This window comes from Narcine bancroftii, chromosome 1 (assembly GCF_036971445.1).
Source record: "Narcine bancroftii isolate sNarBan1 chromosome 1, sNarBan1.hap1, whole genome shotgun sequence".
In the NCBI taxonomy this organism is placed as follows: domain Eukaryota; kingdom Metazoa; phylum Chordata; class Chondrichthyes; order Torpediniformes; family Narcinidae; genus Narcine; species Narcine bancroftii.
This window is the reverse complement of record NC_091469.1, coordinates 13131495-13150046: the sequence shown is the minus strand read 5'-3', so window position 1 is coordinate 13150046 and position 18552 is coordinate 13131495. Positions and strand designations below refer to the sequence as shown.

Here is an 18552-nt window from a genome sequence, read left to right as displayed (position 1 = left end):
CCGTCCCCCCGCTCCCCCTTCCCCGGCCCGCCGCTCCCCCTTCCCGGTCGCCCGGCCGTCCCCCCGGTCGGTCCCCCTTGCCGGCCCCCCGGTCCCCTTGCCGTCCCCCCGGTCCCCCTTTCCGGTCCCCCTTGCCCCGGCCGTCCCCCCCTTGCCCGGCCGTCCCCCCCTTGCCCGGCCGTCCCCCCCTTGCCCGGCCGTCCCCCCCTTGCCCGGCCGTCCCCCCCTTGCCCGGCCGTCCCCCCCCTTGCCCGGCCGTCCCCCCCTTGCCCGGCCGTCCCCCCCTTGCCCGGCCGTCCCCCCCTTGCCCGGCCGTCCCCCCCTTGCCCGGCCGTCCCCCCCTTGCCCGGCCGTCCCCCCCTTGCCCGGCCGTCCCCCCCTTGCCCGGCCGTCCCCCCCTTGCCCGGCCGTCCCCCCCTTGCCCGGCCGTCCCCCCCTTGCCCGGCCGTCCCCCCCTTGCCCGGCCGTCCCCCCCTTGCCCGGCCGTCCCCCCCTTGCCCGGCCGTCCCCCCCTTGCCCGGCCGTCCCCCCCTTGCCCGGCCGTCCCCCCCTTGCCCGGCCGTCCCCCCCTTGCCCGGCCGTCCCCCCCTTGCCCGGCCGTCCCCCCCTTGCCCGGCCGTCCCCCCCTTGCCCGGCCGTCCCCCCCTTGCCCGGCCGTCCCCCCCTTGCCCGGCCGTCCCCCCCTTGCCCGGCCGTCCCCCCCTTGCCCGGCCGTCCCCCCCTTGCCCGGCCGTCCCCCCCTTGCCCGGCCGTCCCCCCCTTGCCCGGCCGTCCCCCCCTTGCCCGGCCGTCCCCCCCTTGCCCGGCCGTCCCCCCCTTGCCCGGCCGTCCCCCCCTTGCCCGGCCGTCCCCCCCTTGCCCGGCCGTCCCCCCCTTGCCCGGCCGTCCCCCCCTTGCCCGGCCGTCCCCCCCTTGCCCGGCCGTCCCCCCCTTGCCCGGCCGTCCCCCCCTTGCCCGGCCGTCCCCCCCTTGCCCGGCCGTCCCCCCCTTGCCCGGCCGTCCCCCCCTTGCCCGGCCGTCCCCCCCTTGCCCGGCCGTCCCCCCCTTGCCCGGCCGTCCCCCCCTTGCCCGGCCGTCCCCCCCTTGCCCGGCCGTCCCCCCCTTGCCCGGCCGTCCCCCCCTTGCCCGGCCGTCCCCCCCTTGCCCGGCCGTCCCCCCCTTGCCCGGCCGTCCCCCCCTTGCCCGGCCGTCCCCCCCTTGCCCGGCCGTCCCCCCCTTGCCCGGCCGTCCCCCCCTTGCCCGGCCGTCCCCCCCTTGCCCGGCCGTCCCCCCCTTGCCCGGCCGTCCCCCCCTTGCCCGGCCGTCCCCCCCTTGCCCGGCCGTCCCCCCCTTGCCCGGCCGTCCCCCCCTTGCCCGGCCGTCCCCCCCTTGCCCGGCCGTCCCCCCCTTGCCCGGCCGTCCCCCCCTTGCCCGGCCGTCCCCCCCTTGCCCGGCCGTCCCCCCCTTGCCCGGCCGTCCCCCCCTTGCCCGGCCGTCCCCCCCTTGCCCGGCCGTCCCCCCCTTGCCCGGCCGTCCCCCCCTTGCCCGGCCGTCCCCCCCTTGCCCGGCCGTCCCCCCCTTGCCCGGCCGTCCCCCCCTTGCCCGGCCGTCCCCCCCTTGCCCGGCCGTCCCCCCCTTGCCCGGCCGTCCCCCCCCTTGCCCGGCCGTCCCCCCCTTGCCCGGCCGTCCCCCCCTTGCCCGGCCGTCCCCCCCTTGCCCGGCCGTCCCCCCCTTGCCCGGCCGTCCCCCCCTTGCCCGGCCGTCCCCCCCTTGCCCGGCCGTCCCCCCCTTGCCCGGCCGTCCCCCCCTTGCCCGGCCGTCCCCCCCTTGCCCGGCCGTCCCCCCCTTGCCCGGCCGTCCCCCCCTTGCCCGGCCGTCCCCCCCTTGCCCGGCCGTCCCCCCCCTTGCCCGGCCGTCCCCCCCTTGCCCGGCCGTCCCCCCCTTGCCCGGCCGTCCCCCCCTTGCCCGGCCGTCCCCCCCTTGCCCGGCCGTCCCCCCCTTGCCCGGCCGTCCCCCCCCTTGCCCGGCCGTCCCCCCCTTGCCCGGCCGTCCCCCCCTTGCCCGGCCGTCCCCCCCTTGCCCGGCCGTCCCCCCCTTGCCCGGCCGTCCCCCCCTTGCCCGGCCGTCCCCCCCTTGCCCGGCCGTCCCCCCCTTGCCCGGCCGTCCCCCCCTTGCCCGGCCGTCCCCCCCTTGCCCGGCCGTCCCCCCCTTGCCCGGCCGTCCCCCCCTTGCCCGGCCGTCCCCCCCTTGCCCGGCCGTCCCCCCCTTGCCCGGCCGTCCCCCCCTTGCCCGGCCGTCCCCCCCTTGCCCGGCCGTCCCCCCCTTGCCCGGCCGTCCCCCCCTTGCCCGGCCGTCCCCCCCTTGCCCGGCCGTCCCCCCCTTGCCCGGCCGTCCCCCCCTTGCCCGGCCGTCCCCCCCTTGCCCGGCCGTCCCCCCCTTGCCCGGCCGTCCCCCCCTTGCCCGGCCGTCCCCCCCTTGCCCGGCCGTCCCCCCCTTGCCCGGCCGTCCCCCCCTTGCCCGGCCGTCCCCCCCTTGCCCGGCCGTCCCCCCCTTGCCCGGCCGTCCCCCCCGGCCCGGCCGTCCCCCTTGCCCGGTCCCCCCGGCCCGGCCGTCCCCCTTGCCCGGTCCCCCCGGCCCGGCCGTCCCCCTTGCCCGGTCCCCCCGGTCCCCCCGGCCCGGCCGTCCCCCTTGCCCGGTCCCCCTTGCCCGGCCGTCCCCCCCTTGCCCGGCCGTCCCCCCCGGCCCGGCCGTCCTCCCCGGCCCCCCAGCCATCTCACCAGCCCGCCGGTTCCCCGGCCACCCGGCCATCTCCCCTGACCGCCGGTCCCCCGGCCACCCGGCCGTCTCCCCTGACCGCCGGTCCCCCGGCCACCCGGCCGTCTCCCCTGACCGCCGGTCCCCCGGCCACCCGGCCTTCTCCCCTGACCGCCGGTCCCCCGGCCACCCCGCTGTCTCCCCTGACCGCCGGTCCCCCGGCCACCCGGCTGTCTCCCCTGACCGCCGGTCCCCCGGCCTCCAGTCCCCACTTGCCGGATTTTGGAGCTTTCCGGACTTTAGATGTCTGGATAAAGGATCGTGTACCTGTATTGCCCAGTTGCACTCACAGCCACTGTAATTAAATGGTTTGAGAGGTTGGACATGGCCAGAATTAACTCACATAAAATGCTACCACCACAATCATTCCAGAGCAGATGCAATCTCCGCTCAACCTTGGATCACGTAAACAACAGAAATATATACTGCAGGCTGATTTTTTTTCAATTACAGCTCAGCTTTAAAACCCATCATCCCCTCAGTACTGGTCATCAAACTTCAAAACCTGAACTCTGCACCTCCCTCTGCAAGTGGATTCTTGATTTCCTCATCAAAAGACCAGTCAGTGTGAATCAGAAACAAAATTTCCTCCTCACTGTCACTCAACACAGGCATACCTCCAGAATGCATGCTTCGCCCACTGATCTATTCTCTGCACCCCTATGCCTGTGTGGCCAGGCACAATTTAAATACCATATAAAAATTTGCCAACAACACCACAGATGGCTGTGAGGAAACATACAGATATCTTCATTATCTCACTCCAGCAGTGTATGGTACCCACCTGTTTCAAACAGGCGTCAATCATACCGATGCCAAAGAGTGCAGTAACCGGTCTTAATGACAATTGACCACTAGCACTTACAACAATAGTGATAAAGTGTTTTGAAAGCCTGGTGTTGAGACATATCAGCTCCTATCAGTTAACCTATCATAGCAACATATCTATGGCAGATGCCATCTCACTGGCTCTGCAGATAGCTCTGGGACACCTGGACAGTAAAGATGCATTCATCAAGATGCTCTTTATTGACCACAGTTCAGCATTTAACACCATCATCCCCTCAAAATTGATCAACAAACTCCAAGACTCCAGACCAAAATCAGTGAGGATTGGTAAAAACATCTCCTCCACAATCTCCATCGGTACCCAGAGCATCACATGGCTGCATTCTTAGACCCCTAGTGTACTCACCTTTCACCTACAACTCTGGCTTGGTACAACAATAGCGCCATCTACAAATTTGCCAATGATACCACAGTAGTGGGTTATGTAAAGAAATGTGGTGAGTCAACATACAGGAAGGAGAATGAAAACTTGGTTGAATGGTGCATCAACAATAACCTAATTTCACCAAAACTAAGGAGATCATTGTTGACTTCATGACAGGAAAGCTAGAGGCATAGAATTCCGTGATCATTGGGGGAAATCAGAGGTGGAGAGGGTGAGCAAATTTAAGTTCTTGAGAGTTATTATCTCAGAGTATCTTTCCTGGACCCAACAAACAGATGGCATTGTGAAGAAAGTTTTCGGAGGTTTGGTGCGAGACCAAAAACACTGGCAAATTTCTATAGGTGTGTAGTGGAAAGTATGCTGACCACCTGCATCATGGTCTGGGTTGGGGACACCAATACCCCTGAGCATAAAGCCCATGCAAAAGATAGTGGACATAGCCCAGGTCATCACAGGCAAAAACCCTCCCCATATTCAAGAACATCTACAGGGAACATTGCCTTCGGAGAGCAGCAACAATGATCAAGGATCCACACCACCCAGGACAAGAGCAGCAACAATGATCAAGGATCCACACCACCCAGGACAAGAGCAGCAACAATGATCAAGGATCCACACCACCCAGGACAAGAGCAGCAACAATGATCAAGGATCCACACCACCCAGGACAAGAGCAGCAACAATGATCAAGGATCCACACCACCCAGGACAAGAGCAGCAACAATGATCAAGGATCCACCCCACCCAGGACAAGAGCATCAACAATGATCAAGGATCCACCCCACCCAGGACATGCTCTATTCTCACTGCTGCTATCAGGAAGAGGTATAGGTGCCACAAGACTCTCTCCACCAGGTTCAGGAACAGCTGATACCCTTCCACCAGACTTCTCAACGGCAAACTCAATCAGGGACTCATTTAAGGACTCTTACTTGTGCACTTTATTGATAAAATTCTTTCTGTATTGCAGTTTGTTTACATCCATTATTTGTTTACAGTTCTTTATTTGTTAATATGTCTACACTGTGTACAGTCTCTTTGCACTACCAGTAAGTAGTCATTCTGCCTTGCCTGCAGAAAAAAAAGAATCTCAGAATTGAATGTGATGCTATGTATGTACTCTGATAATAAATCTGAATGAGATAGATCAGATAGTTGTGTGGTGTCACAACAACAATCTTGCACTAAACGCTAGCAATATTAAGGAAATGATTGTGGACTTTAGAAGGGGGAAATCAGGAGAACACAAATCAGTCCTCATTGAAGGACGGCACTGGAAAGGGTTAAGAATTTCTCAACAGTGATAGTAAGGCCTTCCTCCAACTCTGGGGGCACAGATTGAAATCATAAAATATTTTTATGCAGTTGCTAGAAGTATGGAAGAAACCAACTAAACTTGACTACTTCACAGGGAAAAGGTCCCATAAACTTTGACCAGAGTCCTAAAGAGACCATAAGCAAAAAAAAAAAACAGTTGATGGCTGATTTGGAACTTAAAAATCACACAATTATAATTCCAGTCTGATTCCTTTCACTTCTGATAAACTTAAGATATCAAACAGCAAGTATTGTCATGCAGTTTTACTGAGGTAATATTGAATATAGCCATCACCAACCTGTTACAGATATTTTCCTGATTTTAGAGTTCAAAAAGATCCATCTAATATCCAAGGATGCACTGCAGTACCAAAGCAAAGCAGTTTTATTTTACACCAAAGCACAGTTAAAGTAATAAATACTGGCTGAATTCAGGCCTGTGACCAACAGCAAAGCAAATTCACCAGAACGTTGCCTGAATTGGTGTACAGGTATTAGGTATGGAGAAATTTGGATTCTTTTTTCAAGAATTATCCCACATAATTTCCAATCTTCACCGCAAGATAGAGGTGAAGACCTGAAATTGAGAGATGTGGAAGGGACAGGGTGTCAGAGTCTTCCTCCTGTGGTGAAACATCAAGGTTTACCAGTTGCATTTTCAGTGACATTTTGAAGCTGAAGAACACATTGGCAAATTTACTCGAGACATTTTTAAATAGAAAGCTATTGTAAAACCAATAGAGCAACATTCTTACAGTTCTTTCAGTTCCTAATTTTCTCCCCTAACTTGCACTTCTTTCTCAGCAGGATCCCAGACAATATATTCCTTCTAATGCCTTGCCTCAGCATTCAATCTCTACATTAAAGCCTGAACAAAGTGTTGCCAATCACCCAGTTACCAAAGTGCAATCCAGTTATATCCTCTTTCAACATTCATTTTAAAAAATACAATGAAATTATTTGTGATTGGGACAATGGACGAGTAGAGAGGGTAGCAAACTAACTGATGACTTCTCCTGTTATCCAAGGGCAATGAAGCAAACCAATGTACACTGCCAGTATCTATGTGAAGATTATCTTGTTCTAGTTGGGCCAGTTACAACTTTTAACCATCTAAACCAGCATTTCTCACCCTGTGACCTGGACCATTAATTGTCTGTAGTGAGGAAGGAAAGACTCACTGTTTCAGCAAAGAAAAATATTACTGATATGACAAAAAATACAAATTCTCAAAAAAATTCCCACTGGATTACTTAAAGAATTGGATCAATTGGAAAAAGAGATAGCAGGTTTAGAAAAGGACTTACAAAGACTGGTTTCGGAGGAACAATGTAGAAGGCGTATAATAAAAAAACTGCAGTACAAAACATTACAAACATATTGAACAGAGAAAGAGTAAAGAGGCAAGGTTTCAGGTTATAAAGTAAATTAGGATAAAAGTGAAATTATGCTCTTTACTACAAGGATTAACACTCAGTGTCAATGAGTTACCCAATTTAAATGGCCAATAAATGGGATTAAATATTTAGGCATACAGGTAGATAATAAGTTAGAGAATGCATATAAATTGAATTATGTATCTTAACTTAAGATTGGTGAGGAAATGAATAAGTGGAAGATGTTACCAATAACATAATTGGGTCGAGTTAATTATGTCAAAATGAACACATTTCCTAAGGTACAATTTAGTTCAAACATTACCAATCTTTTCTTTGGCTTGGCTTCGCGGACGAAGATTTATGGAGGGGGTAAAAAGTCCACGTCAGCTGCAGGCTCGTTTGTGGCTGACAAGTCCGATGCGGGACAGGCCGACACGGTTGCAGCGGTTGCAGGGGAAAATTGGTTGGTTGGGGTTGGGTGTTGGGTTTTTCCTCCTTTGCCTTTTGTCAGTGAGGTGGGCTCTGCGGTCTTCTTCAAAGGAGGTTGCTGCCCGCCAAACTGTGAGGCGCCAAGATGCACGGTTTGAGGCGTTATCAGCCCACTGGCGGTGGTCAATGTGGCAGGCACCAAGAGATTTCTTTAGGCAGACCTTGTACCTTTTCTTTGGTGCACCTCTGTCACGGTGGCCAGTGGAGAGCTCGCCATATAACACGATCTTGGGAAGGCGATGGTCCTCCATTCTGGAGACGTGACCCATCCAGCGCACCTGGATCTTCAGCAGCGTGGACTCGATGCTGTCGACCTCTGCCAGCTCGAGCACCTCGACGCTAGGGATGAAAGCGCTCCAATGGATGTTGAGGATGGAGCGGAGACAACGCTGGTGGAAGCGTTCTAGGAGCCGTAGGTGGTGCCGGTAGAGGACCCATGATTCGGAGCCGAACAGGAGTGTGGGTATGACAACGGCTCTGTATACGCTTATCTTTGTGAGGTTTTTCAGTTGGTTGTTTTTCCAGACTCTTTTGTGTAGTCTTCCAAAGGCGCTATTTGCCTTGGCAATGTCTATCTCATTGTCAATCCTTGCATCTGATGAAATGGTGCAGCCGAGATAGGTAAACTGGTTGACCGTTTTGAGTTTTGTGTGCCCGATGGAGATGTGGGTGGTCTGGTAGTCATGGTGGGGAGCTGGCTGATGGAGGACCTCAGTTTTCTTCAGGCTGACTTCCAGGCCAAACATTTTGGCAGTTTCCGCAAAGCAGGACGTCAAGCGCTGAAGAGCTGTCTCTGAATGGGCAACTAAAGCGGCATCGTCTGCAAAGAGTTGTTCACGGACAAGTTTCTCCTGTGTCTTGGTGTGAGCTTGCAGGCGCCTCAGATTGAAGAGACTGCCATCCGTGCAGTACCGGATGTAAACAGCGTCTTCATTGTTGGGGTCTTTCATGGCTTGGTTCAGCATCATGCTGAAGAAGATTGAAAAGAGGGTTGGTGCGAGAACACAGCCTTGCTTCACGCCATTGTTAATGGAGAAGGGTTCAGAGAGCTCATTGCTGTATCTGACCCGACCTTGATGGTTTTCGTGCAGTTGGATAATCATGTTGAGGAACTTTGGGGGACATCCGATGCGCTCTAGTATTTGCCAAAGCCCTTTCCTGCTCACGGTGTCGAAGGCTTTGGTGAGGTCAACAAAGGTGATGTAGAGTCCTTTGTTTTGTTCTCTGCACTTTTCTTGGAGCTGTCTGAGGGCAAAGACCATGTCAGTAGTTCCTCTGTTTGCGCGAAAGCCGCACTGTGATTCTGGGAGAATATTCTCGGCGACACTAGGTATTATTCTATTTAGTAGAATCCTAGCGAAGATTTTGCCTGCAATGGAGAGCAACGTGATTCCCCTGTAGTTTGAGCAGTCTGATTTCTCGCCTTTGTTTTTGTTACCAATAATGATACCACAAAAGCATTTTCAAGAATTAAATAAGTACATTAGAAATTTTTTTTTGGAAGGCTAAAATGTCGAGAGTTTCTTTAGACAAATTGATGTGGAAATTTGAGTTAGGAGGTTTGCAATTACGAAACTTTAAAAATTATTATAAGGCAGCTCAATTGATATTTTTGACTTTTTTTGATGAAAAAGAAAAACCAACATGGATTAAAATATAAATTGATAAAATAGGAGAGAGGAAGTCAGATTTTATATACAAATTGGAATCAAAATTATTAATTGGGGAGAGGTAAGCACCCTTGTTGAAAAATTTGATTAATATTTAGAATAAAGTAAATGATGAAAAAAATCCCTTTGATACAAATAGACTTATCCATTTTCAATGAATAGACAATTTTTAAAATTTTGGTCTCAGAAAGGAATTAGACATATAGAAGGTTGTTATGAAGAAATTTAATGTAATTTGAATGATTAAAAAAATAAGCAAATAAGCATGGGATATAAAATAATACCCTTTATGTTATTATCAATTATGGGATTATTTAAGAGATAAATTGGGTATAACAATGCTATTACTGAAATGTGGTGATGTCGAATATGTAGAGGATACATCAAGAAATTTAGTTTGGCTATGTATACTTTATTGCAGAAGAGGGCTTTTAAAACAGGGGATGCATAGGTCAAGATAATGTTGGGAGAAAAATTTAAATACTAATATTTATTAAATAAATTGGTCAAATTTGTGCTGAGATTGTATGACAAACACTATAAATGTCAGATTTAGGTTAGTTCAATGTAATTTTTTTATGTCAATTAAAACTTACACCTCAAAAGTTAAATAAATTGAAGTTAGATCTATCTGATCAGTGCTTTAGATGTGGTCAGAAGGTAGGCACTTTTTCCACATTCTACTTGGTCTTGCCATTAAAGTGAGATCTTTTTAGCCAAACGGCGATTTATAAAACAGCAGAGAGAAGACAAAATACATTGGTTGGAGGAAATTTTAATTTTTGCTTAGACCCAATACTAGATAAATCTGCAAGAACAATAATGAGGGTAAATGCAGTAAATGCAGCAAAAACCACAATTTCCTATATGAAGGATCTCAATCTTATTGATATATAGAGGCAACTGAATCCCAAGGAGAGAAACTAATCCTTTTACTCAAGGGTACATGAATCACATACAAGGATTGACTTATTTTTTAAATGTTTGCTCAGGTAAAAAGTAGACAAATAAAAACAGAATTCCTAGCAAGGCTTGTATCAGACCACTCACCACTATAATTAACTACTGCAACAATGGAAAAGCAATAAAATATATACAGATGGAGTCTTAATACCATGCTACATAAAAGGACAGACAATTTTTATTTCTACATACATCCGTATTTGACTTTTCATAAAATTACAAAATTCTACACTTTTTAATAATGATGAATTAAATCTCCATCTATAAACTGTTTCAATTGGATCAGAATTTAAACATGACATCAATAATGGTGAATGGTCTGATACAATTCTAGGTTTAAATTGTACACTCAATCCTTCCTTATAAATGAGCCGAAATTAAGAAAAAATGTTTTCTAGAAGAATAATCAAATCGATAAGAATAAAATGAATAATCTCTCTCTTTAAGGTTCAATTTCCTCCAAATAGACCAAATTTAACTCTTCCATTAATGTCAATATTCTTTTAGCCATTTTCGCTTTCATTAAAGATTTTGTAGATTTATCTAAAATTGGGCCAAAACACCAAATTAAGTCTCCACTGATTATTATATTTCCATTTACTTGTGCCAAATTAAGAAAAACATCTTTAATAAATTTTTCATTATCAATATTAGGAGCATACACATTCATAAAATTCTAATATTCGAAATAAATTTGACAATTATTAACAGGATCAATGACTGTTGATTGTAATTTAAATGGAATTTTTTTAATAATTAAAATAGCTATTCCTTGTGCTTTAGAATTAAAAGACAAAGGTATAACTTGATCAACCCATTCCCTCTAACTTTTGATGTTTTTCTCCGTTAGATGAGTTTTTCCTGTAAAAAAGCAATATCTACTTTCAACTTCTTGATATGAGCTAAAACTCTCTTCCTTTTAATTGAGTTATTGAGTCCATTCACATTAAACATTACATAATTCAAACCTTGTGTTGCCATAATTTAATTTTAAAAATATTCAACTCTCCTCTCCACCTCGGGTCATCCCAGCTCCACAGCCAATTTTCAAAACATACCATCTCCAAAGATAGAAAGTAAGAAACCCCAAAAATAAAAAAGTTATAAAAATAAAGTGCCAATGAGGTCAGCGCTAACTCCATTAAATACAAGAAGTGGCCGTCGCCACTAGTGGCACAAGGCCTCGGAAGAAGAAAGGGGAAAAAGAGAATCTGCCTCCCCCAGACAGAATATCAAAATTTAATTTCAGTAAAGTTTGATAAGCTTCTTCAAGGTCTCTATTAACTCGATCATCATCAATTTCATCTTGATCCTCAGTCGGCTGTCTTCCTGGTGAAATCCCTCCTTTCGATTTTTCTTGATCCCCTTCCATTTGTTGAAACACAAGATTGTCTTCCATTCTGCTTAATATTAGGCAATGAATTGGCAAATTCCAAAGCTTCAGATTCATCAGCAAAAAATTGTGCTTGAAATTGTCCACAAAAAACTTTAATAACTGCTGGATATAGAAAAGCAAATCTATATCCCTTCTTCCACAAAAATGACTTTGCTGGATTGAATTCTTTTTTTCTTTTGACTTTCATTTCTCAAATCTACATAAAATACTCTATAATTCTGGATCATTCCCTGGATTTTTGAACTGCCATTTTCAATATCATTTCTCTATCTTGGTATTGTAAACATTTAATCAAAATAGAGCGTGGTGGTTGTCCTGGACATGGTTTTTCCTTAGAGCTCTATCAAGTTCCAAACCATTTGTAAAATTCTCTGGTCCCAAAATTTCAGGCAGCCAATTTTGAAAACATTTTGCTGGATTGCCTTCAAAGTCCTTAGGCAGACGAACAATTTTTACATTATTCCTTCTACTCTGATCTTGCAACACAATTTTTTGTAGTAAATCTTTCTTCTGAAATTCCCATGCCATATAAGAATCTTCTATCTTATTCACTGTATCTTTGAATTCTTCTACCTCCATATGACATTCCTGAAAATCTTCAAATTTTTGAACTTTCATTTTATCAACTGTTTTATTACACTTTACCATATCTTTCTTCATTACAGTCATTCTTCTCTCAATTGAGTAGTAAAATCAGCTCTCACTTCAGCAGTTTGCATCCATTTTTTGACTAATTGAATCCATTTTTTCAAAATCTGTGGATCAAGAGGTTTGGGGGTTACATAATATGCACCAAGTTTACCTTGAATATACAAGTCTCCTGCTTCTTCTGATTACTCTCCCTGTGTTTGTGGCACAAGGCTTTCTTCTTCCACCCCTACCTCTTCTTCCTCCTGTGTTGAAGTTGCCAAGAGTTGAAATTGGAGGCAGGCTTTTTGCTTAGCCCTTGTTTGACCTGCAATGTCAGAAGAAGTTGGGTCCACAGACTCCAACTCGATCACTTCAATAGTGTGCAGTTCCACGCATGCGTGTTGTTTCCACTGTTACAGAGTCCAGAGGACCCCAAAAAAAACAACAGCAATAGATATGCACTACAACAAAGGGTTATTTAAACAAAAGTAGTTTTTAATTATATTTGAACAAGAAAACAAAATTAAATTTTAACTTATTACTTAACCTACCTAACCCACCTAATCCCCCCTCTAATACCAAGCACAGGTGTGTGTAATGTATATTTAAGATTAGAAAAGTTCTTTGGATCAGTCCTCACTGGTTGCAGGCAATTCTTGTACTGTGCACAGAAGTTAGCATTAACAAAGTTCACCAGTCTTTGATGCTTAACAGGCAAATAGTTACCACTCAGGAGGGTTCTTGCTGGTTTTCAGAGATTCCTTTTCCAGGACATCCGTAACTGATTGCTTCACAATCAGTCTTGCCCCATTCAGGGTTCTCCAGATGATCCTCTTTTTTTCAGGTCACCTTTCAGACCCCCAGTCTTCTCCTTTGACCAGGCAGCCTTCCAAAGTTGGCCAGCTTGTCCATCTGGAACTGATTAGTGACTTCTTCTATCTCACTCCCTCCCTTTCTGAGAGTAAAGCCGTTCTGTCTCTGCCTGCATAAATCACATGCTCTGCGAGGCAAGCTGTATGTTGATACTTTGTTGCTCCTCCGCAAAAGTCTTGCAAAAATTCGGTTTTAAAATTGTGTGTGCAAGCTGCTCTAGCAATTCCTCCCAAGCCACCTCAAAATACTCTGCCACACCGCAATCAACTCTGTAGTTTTCTTCCTTGATCCAGCACCATCTTCTCCAGCTCCCCGAGAAGGTGGCATTGGAGTTTGGATTCTTAACCGCGGAGCCTTTGAAGATCGAAGCTGGAGAGCCAGGATCGGAGGCTAAGTCTTCAAGGTAGGCTCAGTTTCTTTCATTAGAGTAACTTCAGTGATAGCCGATATTTTTTTTTTTTTGCAGTTTGTGTTTTAGATTTTTTTGCAACAATCTTTTGAGACCTCTAGAAAATTTTTTAAGTTATTTAATACTTTAAGATTTTAAAGTTGGGTATTAATTAATTCTGCCAGGAGAGGAGTTTTCCCACGACTTCTCCCTACGCCATCATACCACATTCCTCCCCTCCCCCAACCCACAAATTTATAAAGAGACAAATATTTTGTGAAACAAATCAGTCTACTAATAAGTTTTTTTATATATGGGACAAGCTCAAAGCATATTTGAGAGGACAAATTATATCCGGGGACAAATTATATCCTATACAAAGAATCTTAAGAGAATATATGACAGAAGTAAGCATTTTAGAAGTAAGCATTTTGGAGAAAGATATGGAATTAGAAAAAAAATATCAAACAGGATGACAAGAAGAATAAAAATTACTGGCAAATAAAAAGCTAAGATCTAATACAATACAAACATATAAAAACTATATTAAAACTAAACAACAATATTATGAGTTAGGTGAACAGGCACAAAAAGTTTTTGTCTTAGCAGATTAAAACATTGGAGTCAAGAATGATTAATGCTATTAAAACAGAGACACTGGCATATAAACAAAAGGAAATCAATGTCATTTTTAGACAATACTACACAAAATTACACAAATCAGAATTACTAGGAAACAAGAGTGAAATGGAAGAATTTTTGTTGAATGTTGAACTCCCAAAACAACAAGAGGAAGAAAAGCTAGAACTAGACACTCCCTTAATACTAGATGAAAAGGCACTGGATACCCGACAGGCTAAAAACCACCAGGCAAGGAAGGATTCAGATTTGAATTTTAGATAAAATTTTAAAAATCTATTAATGCCTCTGTTAATGGATGCTCTGGACCAAGCAGAAGAAACAAAGACCCTCTCGGAATCATTCTCAACCATGATTATTACAGTTGCCAAAAAAAACACATTAAAACCTCATCATATAGACCAATATCCCTGTTAAATGCTGATTATAAGATACTAGCGAAAGTGTTGGCCAATAGGTTGGGAAAATACTTACCAAAATTTGTTAAAGGTATTCCTCAAATAGTCTTGGAAAATTAATTAATATAATACACATGACAAAATTCAAACCAAATCCAAGTATGACAATCTTCCTGGACGCGGTTAAAAGCATTTGATTACTTGGAACGGCTCTTTCTATTTAAAACACTGGAAACATTGGGCATAGGCAGAACATTTATAAACTAGATTAAAGACTTTATGCCATAAAACACAAGCTAAAATTATAACCAATAATCAGATGTCAGTGGTGTTCCGCTTGAGTAGATCAAGTAGATGGAGATGCCCATCTTTTTATTTTAGTGATTGATCCGCTGGTGAAGATAATAAGAAGGGCTTCAAAATGGACAAGAAGAACAAAAAATTAATCTATTTGTTGACAGTGTGCTATCATCAGACCCGGATAAATCTTTGGAAAAATTACAAGGAACACTAGAAAAATATGGAAGAATATCAGGTTATAAAATAAGGACAAAAGCGAGATAATGCAATTAATAAATTTTGAATATGAAAGATAACAAAAAGGAAGTAAATTTAAATGGAAGATGGATGGAATAAAATACCTTGGAATAGTGTTACGAGCCCAGAGGACCCATAAACCCAGCAGCAATAGATATTCACCAAAACAAATGGTTAAACAAAAGTTACTTTTAATTATCTTTAAACATGAAAACGGAATCACACTTAACCCCCTTCTAATTCTAAGCACACATATAATGTGTTTGTGTTCAGAAAAGTTATTTGATTCACAGTCCAATCTCACTTTTCATTCCTCCAAGTTCACTGGTTGTAGGCAATTCTTATGCTGTGCACAGAATTTAACATTTATGAAGTTCGCTAGGCTTTGATGCTTGAAAGGTAAATGGTTACCGCTCAAGAAGGTTCGTGTCAGTTTTCAGAGAGGGATCAGTTGTTCGCTGGACACCCACAACTGATTCCTTTTAATCAGCCACTTCAGTGTCTTTCTGAAGAAACGCCCCATCAGTGTTTTCCAGATGATAACCTCTTTCTTCCAGGTCACCAGAGAGTTCCTTTTTGTTTCACTTATTTCAAGTGAAACATTGGGCAGCCTGTCCTCTCTTCTTGCATGAACCACAAGGGCTTTGACCAGGCTGAACTAAGCACTCACAACCTGTCTTCCAAATGGGGTTTTCCACAAGCTTGCCAGCTTGTCCTGATCCAGTCCTAGCTGTTGCTGTAAAACTGCAGGGCACACTCTCACTCACTCAGAGAAAAAAACCTGTTTTACTGTCTCTGCTTGTAAAACCACATGACCCTCTTAATTCCACTCCAGATAGCCTGTGCTCCATGAGTTCTTTCATCTGTTGCCTTTTTGTAAACCATAATCCATTATTGAAGACTCTTGGGCATTCTCCAAAGCTTTTGAAAGGGCTCTTGGTGCTGGCCTGTCTAGCATGAGTAGTGCTCCAGTATTTTAAATAAGATCTGTTTTAAAGTGTTTGTATGTGACCTACACTAAAAACCCTGCCCCAATTTATCTCCCAAAAACATATCTATAATCTATCACAATAGCAACTGATTACAACTTACAAAATCTGTATAAACTATATTCTTCTTCTTGGGAAGATAAAAATGGACCTGCAAAAATGGAGAGACTTACCGATTATTCTAGTGGGAAGGGTTAATTGCATCAACATGAAAGTGATGCCAAGACTGCAGTATCTTTTTCAATCGATGCAGATTCTGTTACCTAAAAGCTTCTTTAAATTACTAAGCAATTATATTAGTTCCTATGAAATAATAAGGTACCAAGATTACATTGGAAAAACTGACATTGGACTAGGCAGGGAGGACTTAGACTTCCAGATTTTAAAAAAAAAAATACTACTTAGCTGCACAGGCTAGATTCCTTGTTGCCTTCTTCATTGAAGACAACCCCACCCCTGGATTCAGATGGGAATGTACTGAATGGAGGAGGGAGAAGCAAGGGATTTTATCTATAAATGGAGTGCCAAATCACTAGAAAAAAGGCAGATAATCCCATACTAATACATAGGATCAGAACATGGCAGGAAATTAATGAATTTATATAGAAAAAAAGTAGGGATATCAATAAAAGTACCACTGTGTAAAAATGTGTTATTGCCTATGAACATAGGCAACAGATAATTAAATTTGTAGTATGACAAAAGCATAAGGTATATATTGAAGACTGCTACATGGAAGGAGCTCTTATGTCCTTTGAACAATTAAAACACAAATATCTAGTGGCCAATGAGACCATCTTCTGTTTTCTATAGCTTAGATCATTCTTAAAAGATGGGGACATACCTGAAATTAGTGAAATGGAACAAATGGTCTGGATGGGGAATACACCCCAATTTATAATAAAAATGTACTATGCTCTCCAGAGAAAAAATGGAAAACCAGGATGCGAGAGATCAAGACAAAGAGTCGGACTTGGATGTAGTGATTTTAGAAAGAAGCTGGTCAGATTGGTGCAAGGACAGCAAGACTTCAATTATAAATGCAAGATATGGATTGTTTTTTTTTCCCCACACACAAATTACCCCAAAGAAATTACATAGATCAAAAGCAGAAATATCAGAGATGTGTTTCAGATGTGGGACTGAGACATGCTACATTGTCATGCATGAACGGGAGGCCATTTTGGTAAGATATCGCAGAAAAATTAACCAGGATAACAGGAGTGGCCTTCACAGGTGACCCAGAGCTATATCTACTAGGTAATTTTATGAAAATAAGCAACAAATTGAATAAATATCATCTCATTTATAAAAATAGTACTGGCTGCAGCAAAAAAATGTATTGTGATTACTTGGAAATCCGACTCCCCTCTACTTATAGCATGACAGCTGTATATCATATAATTTAAAGAATAAATATGACACTTTTGTAAAGATCTGACAGTCATGCCTAGACCATACAAAGGCTCAAATACAGTAATTAAAAAGGTAAATACAGTAAATTAAAAAAAATTAAATGTTCATATATCTGACAATGTGTGGATTTCTATGTATGGAAGAGGGAAGGGAGGAACTGTTTCGTTTTTGTTTGAGGTTTGTAAGAAAAAAGTTTTATATATTGTGATACTGAAAATGTCTATTTTTGAAAAACAAACAAAAATAAAATATTCAAAAAAACTTGGCATTTTTATTAGTTAATATTGAAAGGATAAGACTGAGATTGAAATTATCTAAATATCAAAAAGAATTTCTAAAGATTGCCTTAGCAGTAGCAAGAAAGTGTATATTAGTAACTATAGAAAATATAACCACATGAACTATTTTGTAGTCATTAATCGATTACAATGTAATAGTTTACTATCTACTATATTTACTATGTACTCGTCATTATATTTACTACACGATGCTACGAAGTAACAATTTATTCACACTATGCTACAAAAGTAATTTATTATGTATTTACTACACCATTCCACAGTGAATGAGTAAAAGATAAGGTGGCAGGATATGATGAAATCCATGATTAGATTAATGGGTAGAAAATAATTGTGGTGAGCCAAGTGACGACATATTGCTAAGGTACATGGTTATAAATTATTTGGTTCAGAAATGTAATTAATTCAGGACTATAATATTAAAAAAAAGACTGTGGTGTTGAGTGAGCAGTCAGTAACCAGTTCTTTGATTGCCACAGCTTTTGTTTGCAAATAAAAGTTTAAATTTCTTGAAGAATCCTCTGCATCTCTTCTGCATCTCCTAGTCATTCTTTGCATTCGACGAACCATGACTAATTTGGCGCTGCGAGCAAAGGGTCGGAAAGAGAGCTGCAAAAAAAGACGGCAGGTTGAGGATGCTTCCCGGTCCCTCGGGGGCCCCTCAAGACTAACAGAATTAAGGGTGCACCCAGAAAAAAGTTGTGTTTTTGCTAAAAATTTGGACTAAAAATTCCACTGGTTTTGGGAGGTCTCGGGGACACAGGAGAGTAAAACAACTGCCCAAGGCTCTCTCCATCTCAAATTTGTAGTTAAAGGAAGCTCAGAGGATTGATCAGAAAAAACTGCAGTGGGGGTAAGAATAGTTAAGATAACAGAAAATAAGTAAAGAGAAATTCCACGTGGTGTTGGCAAGTTCCTGTGTATACTGCTTCGTGAGTTACGAAGCTCTGAATGGATAGGGCATAGTCCTCTTGGATACCACCTTAAGAAACCTTAAGAGTCTGAACAAACAAGATACAAAAGAAAGTTCTACAGATAGTGCCCTAGGCAGGGGTCTGCACAGGCAGAATAAATAGGAGGTAAGGATGATATGATAAATAATTTAAGTGCCGGCAACTTAAACTACAAGATTAGGCATAGAA

General features: G+C 45.1%; 1 protein-coding gene across 14 annotated transcripts in view; it reads right to left on the bottom strand.

Moving 5' to 3' along the window:
• Window positions 1–18552, bottom strand: part of LOC138755231 (lysine-specific demethylase 4C-like) — a 417729-nt gene that overhangs the window by 381937 nt on the left and 17240 nt on the right. The window contains exon 1 of one of the 14 annotated variants that reach the window (XM_069920851.1): window positions 5644–5691. The exons of the other annotated variants lie outside the window; for them this stretch is intronic. The gene's annotated coding sequence lies outside the window, so the exon portion shown is untranslated. Of the gene's footprint in view, window positions 1–5643; window positions 5692–18552 lie in introns of those variants that run through there. 14 annotated transcript variants of the gene reach the window in all.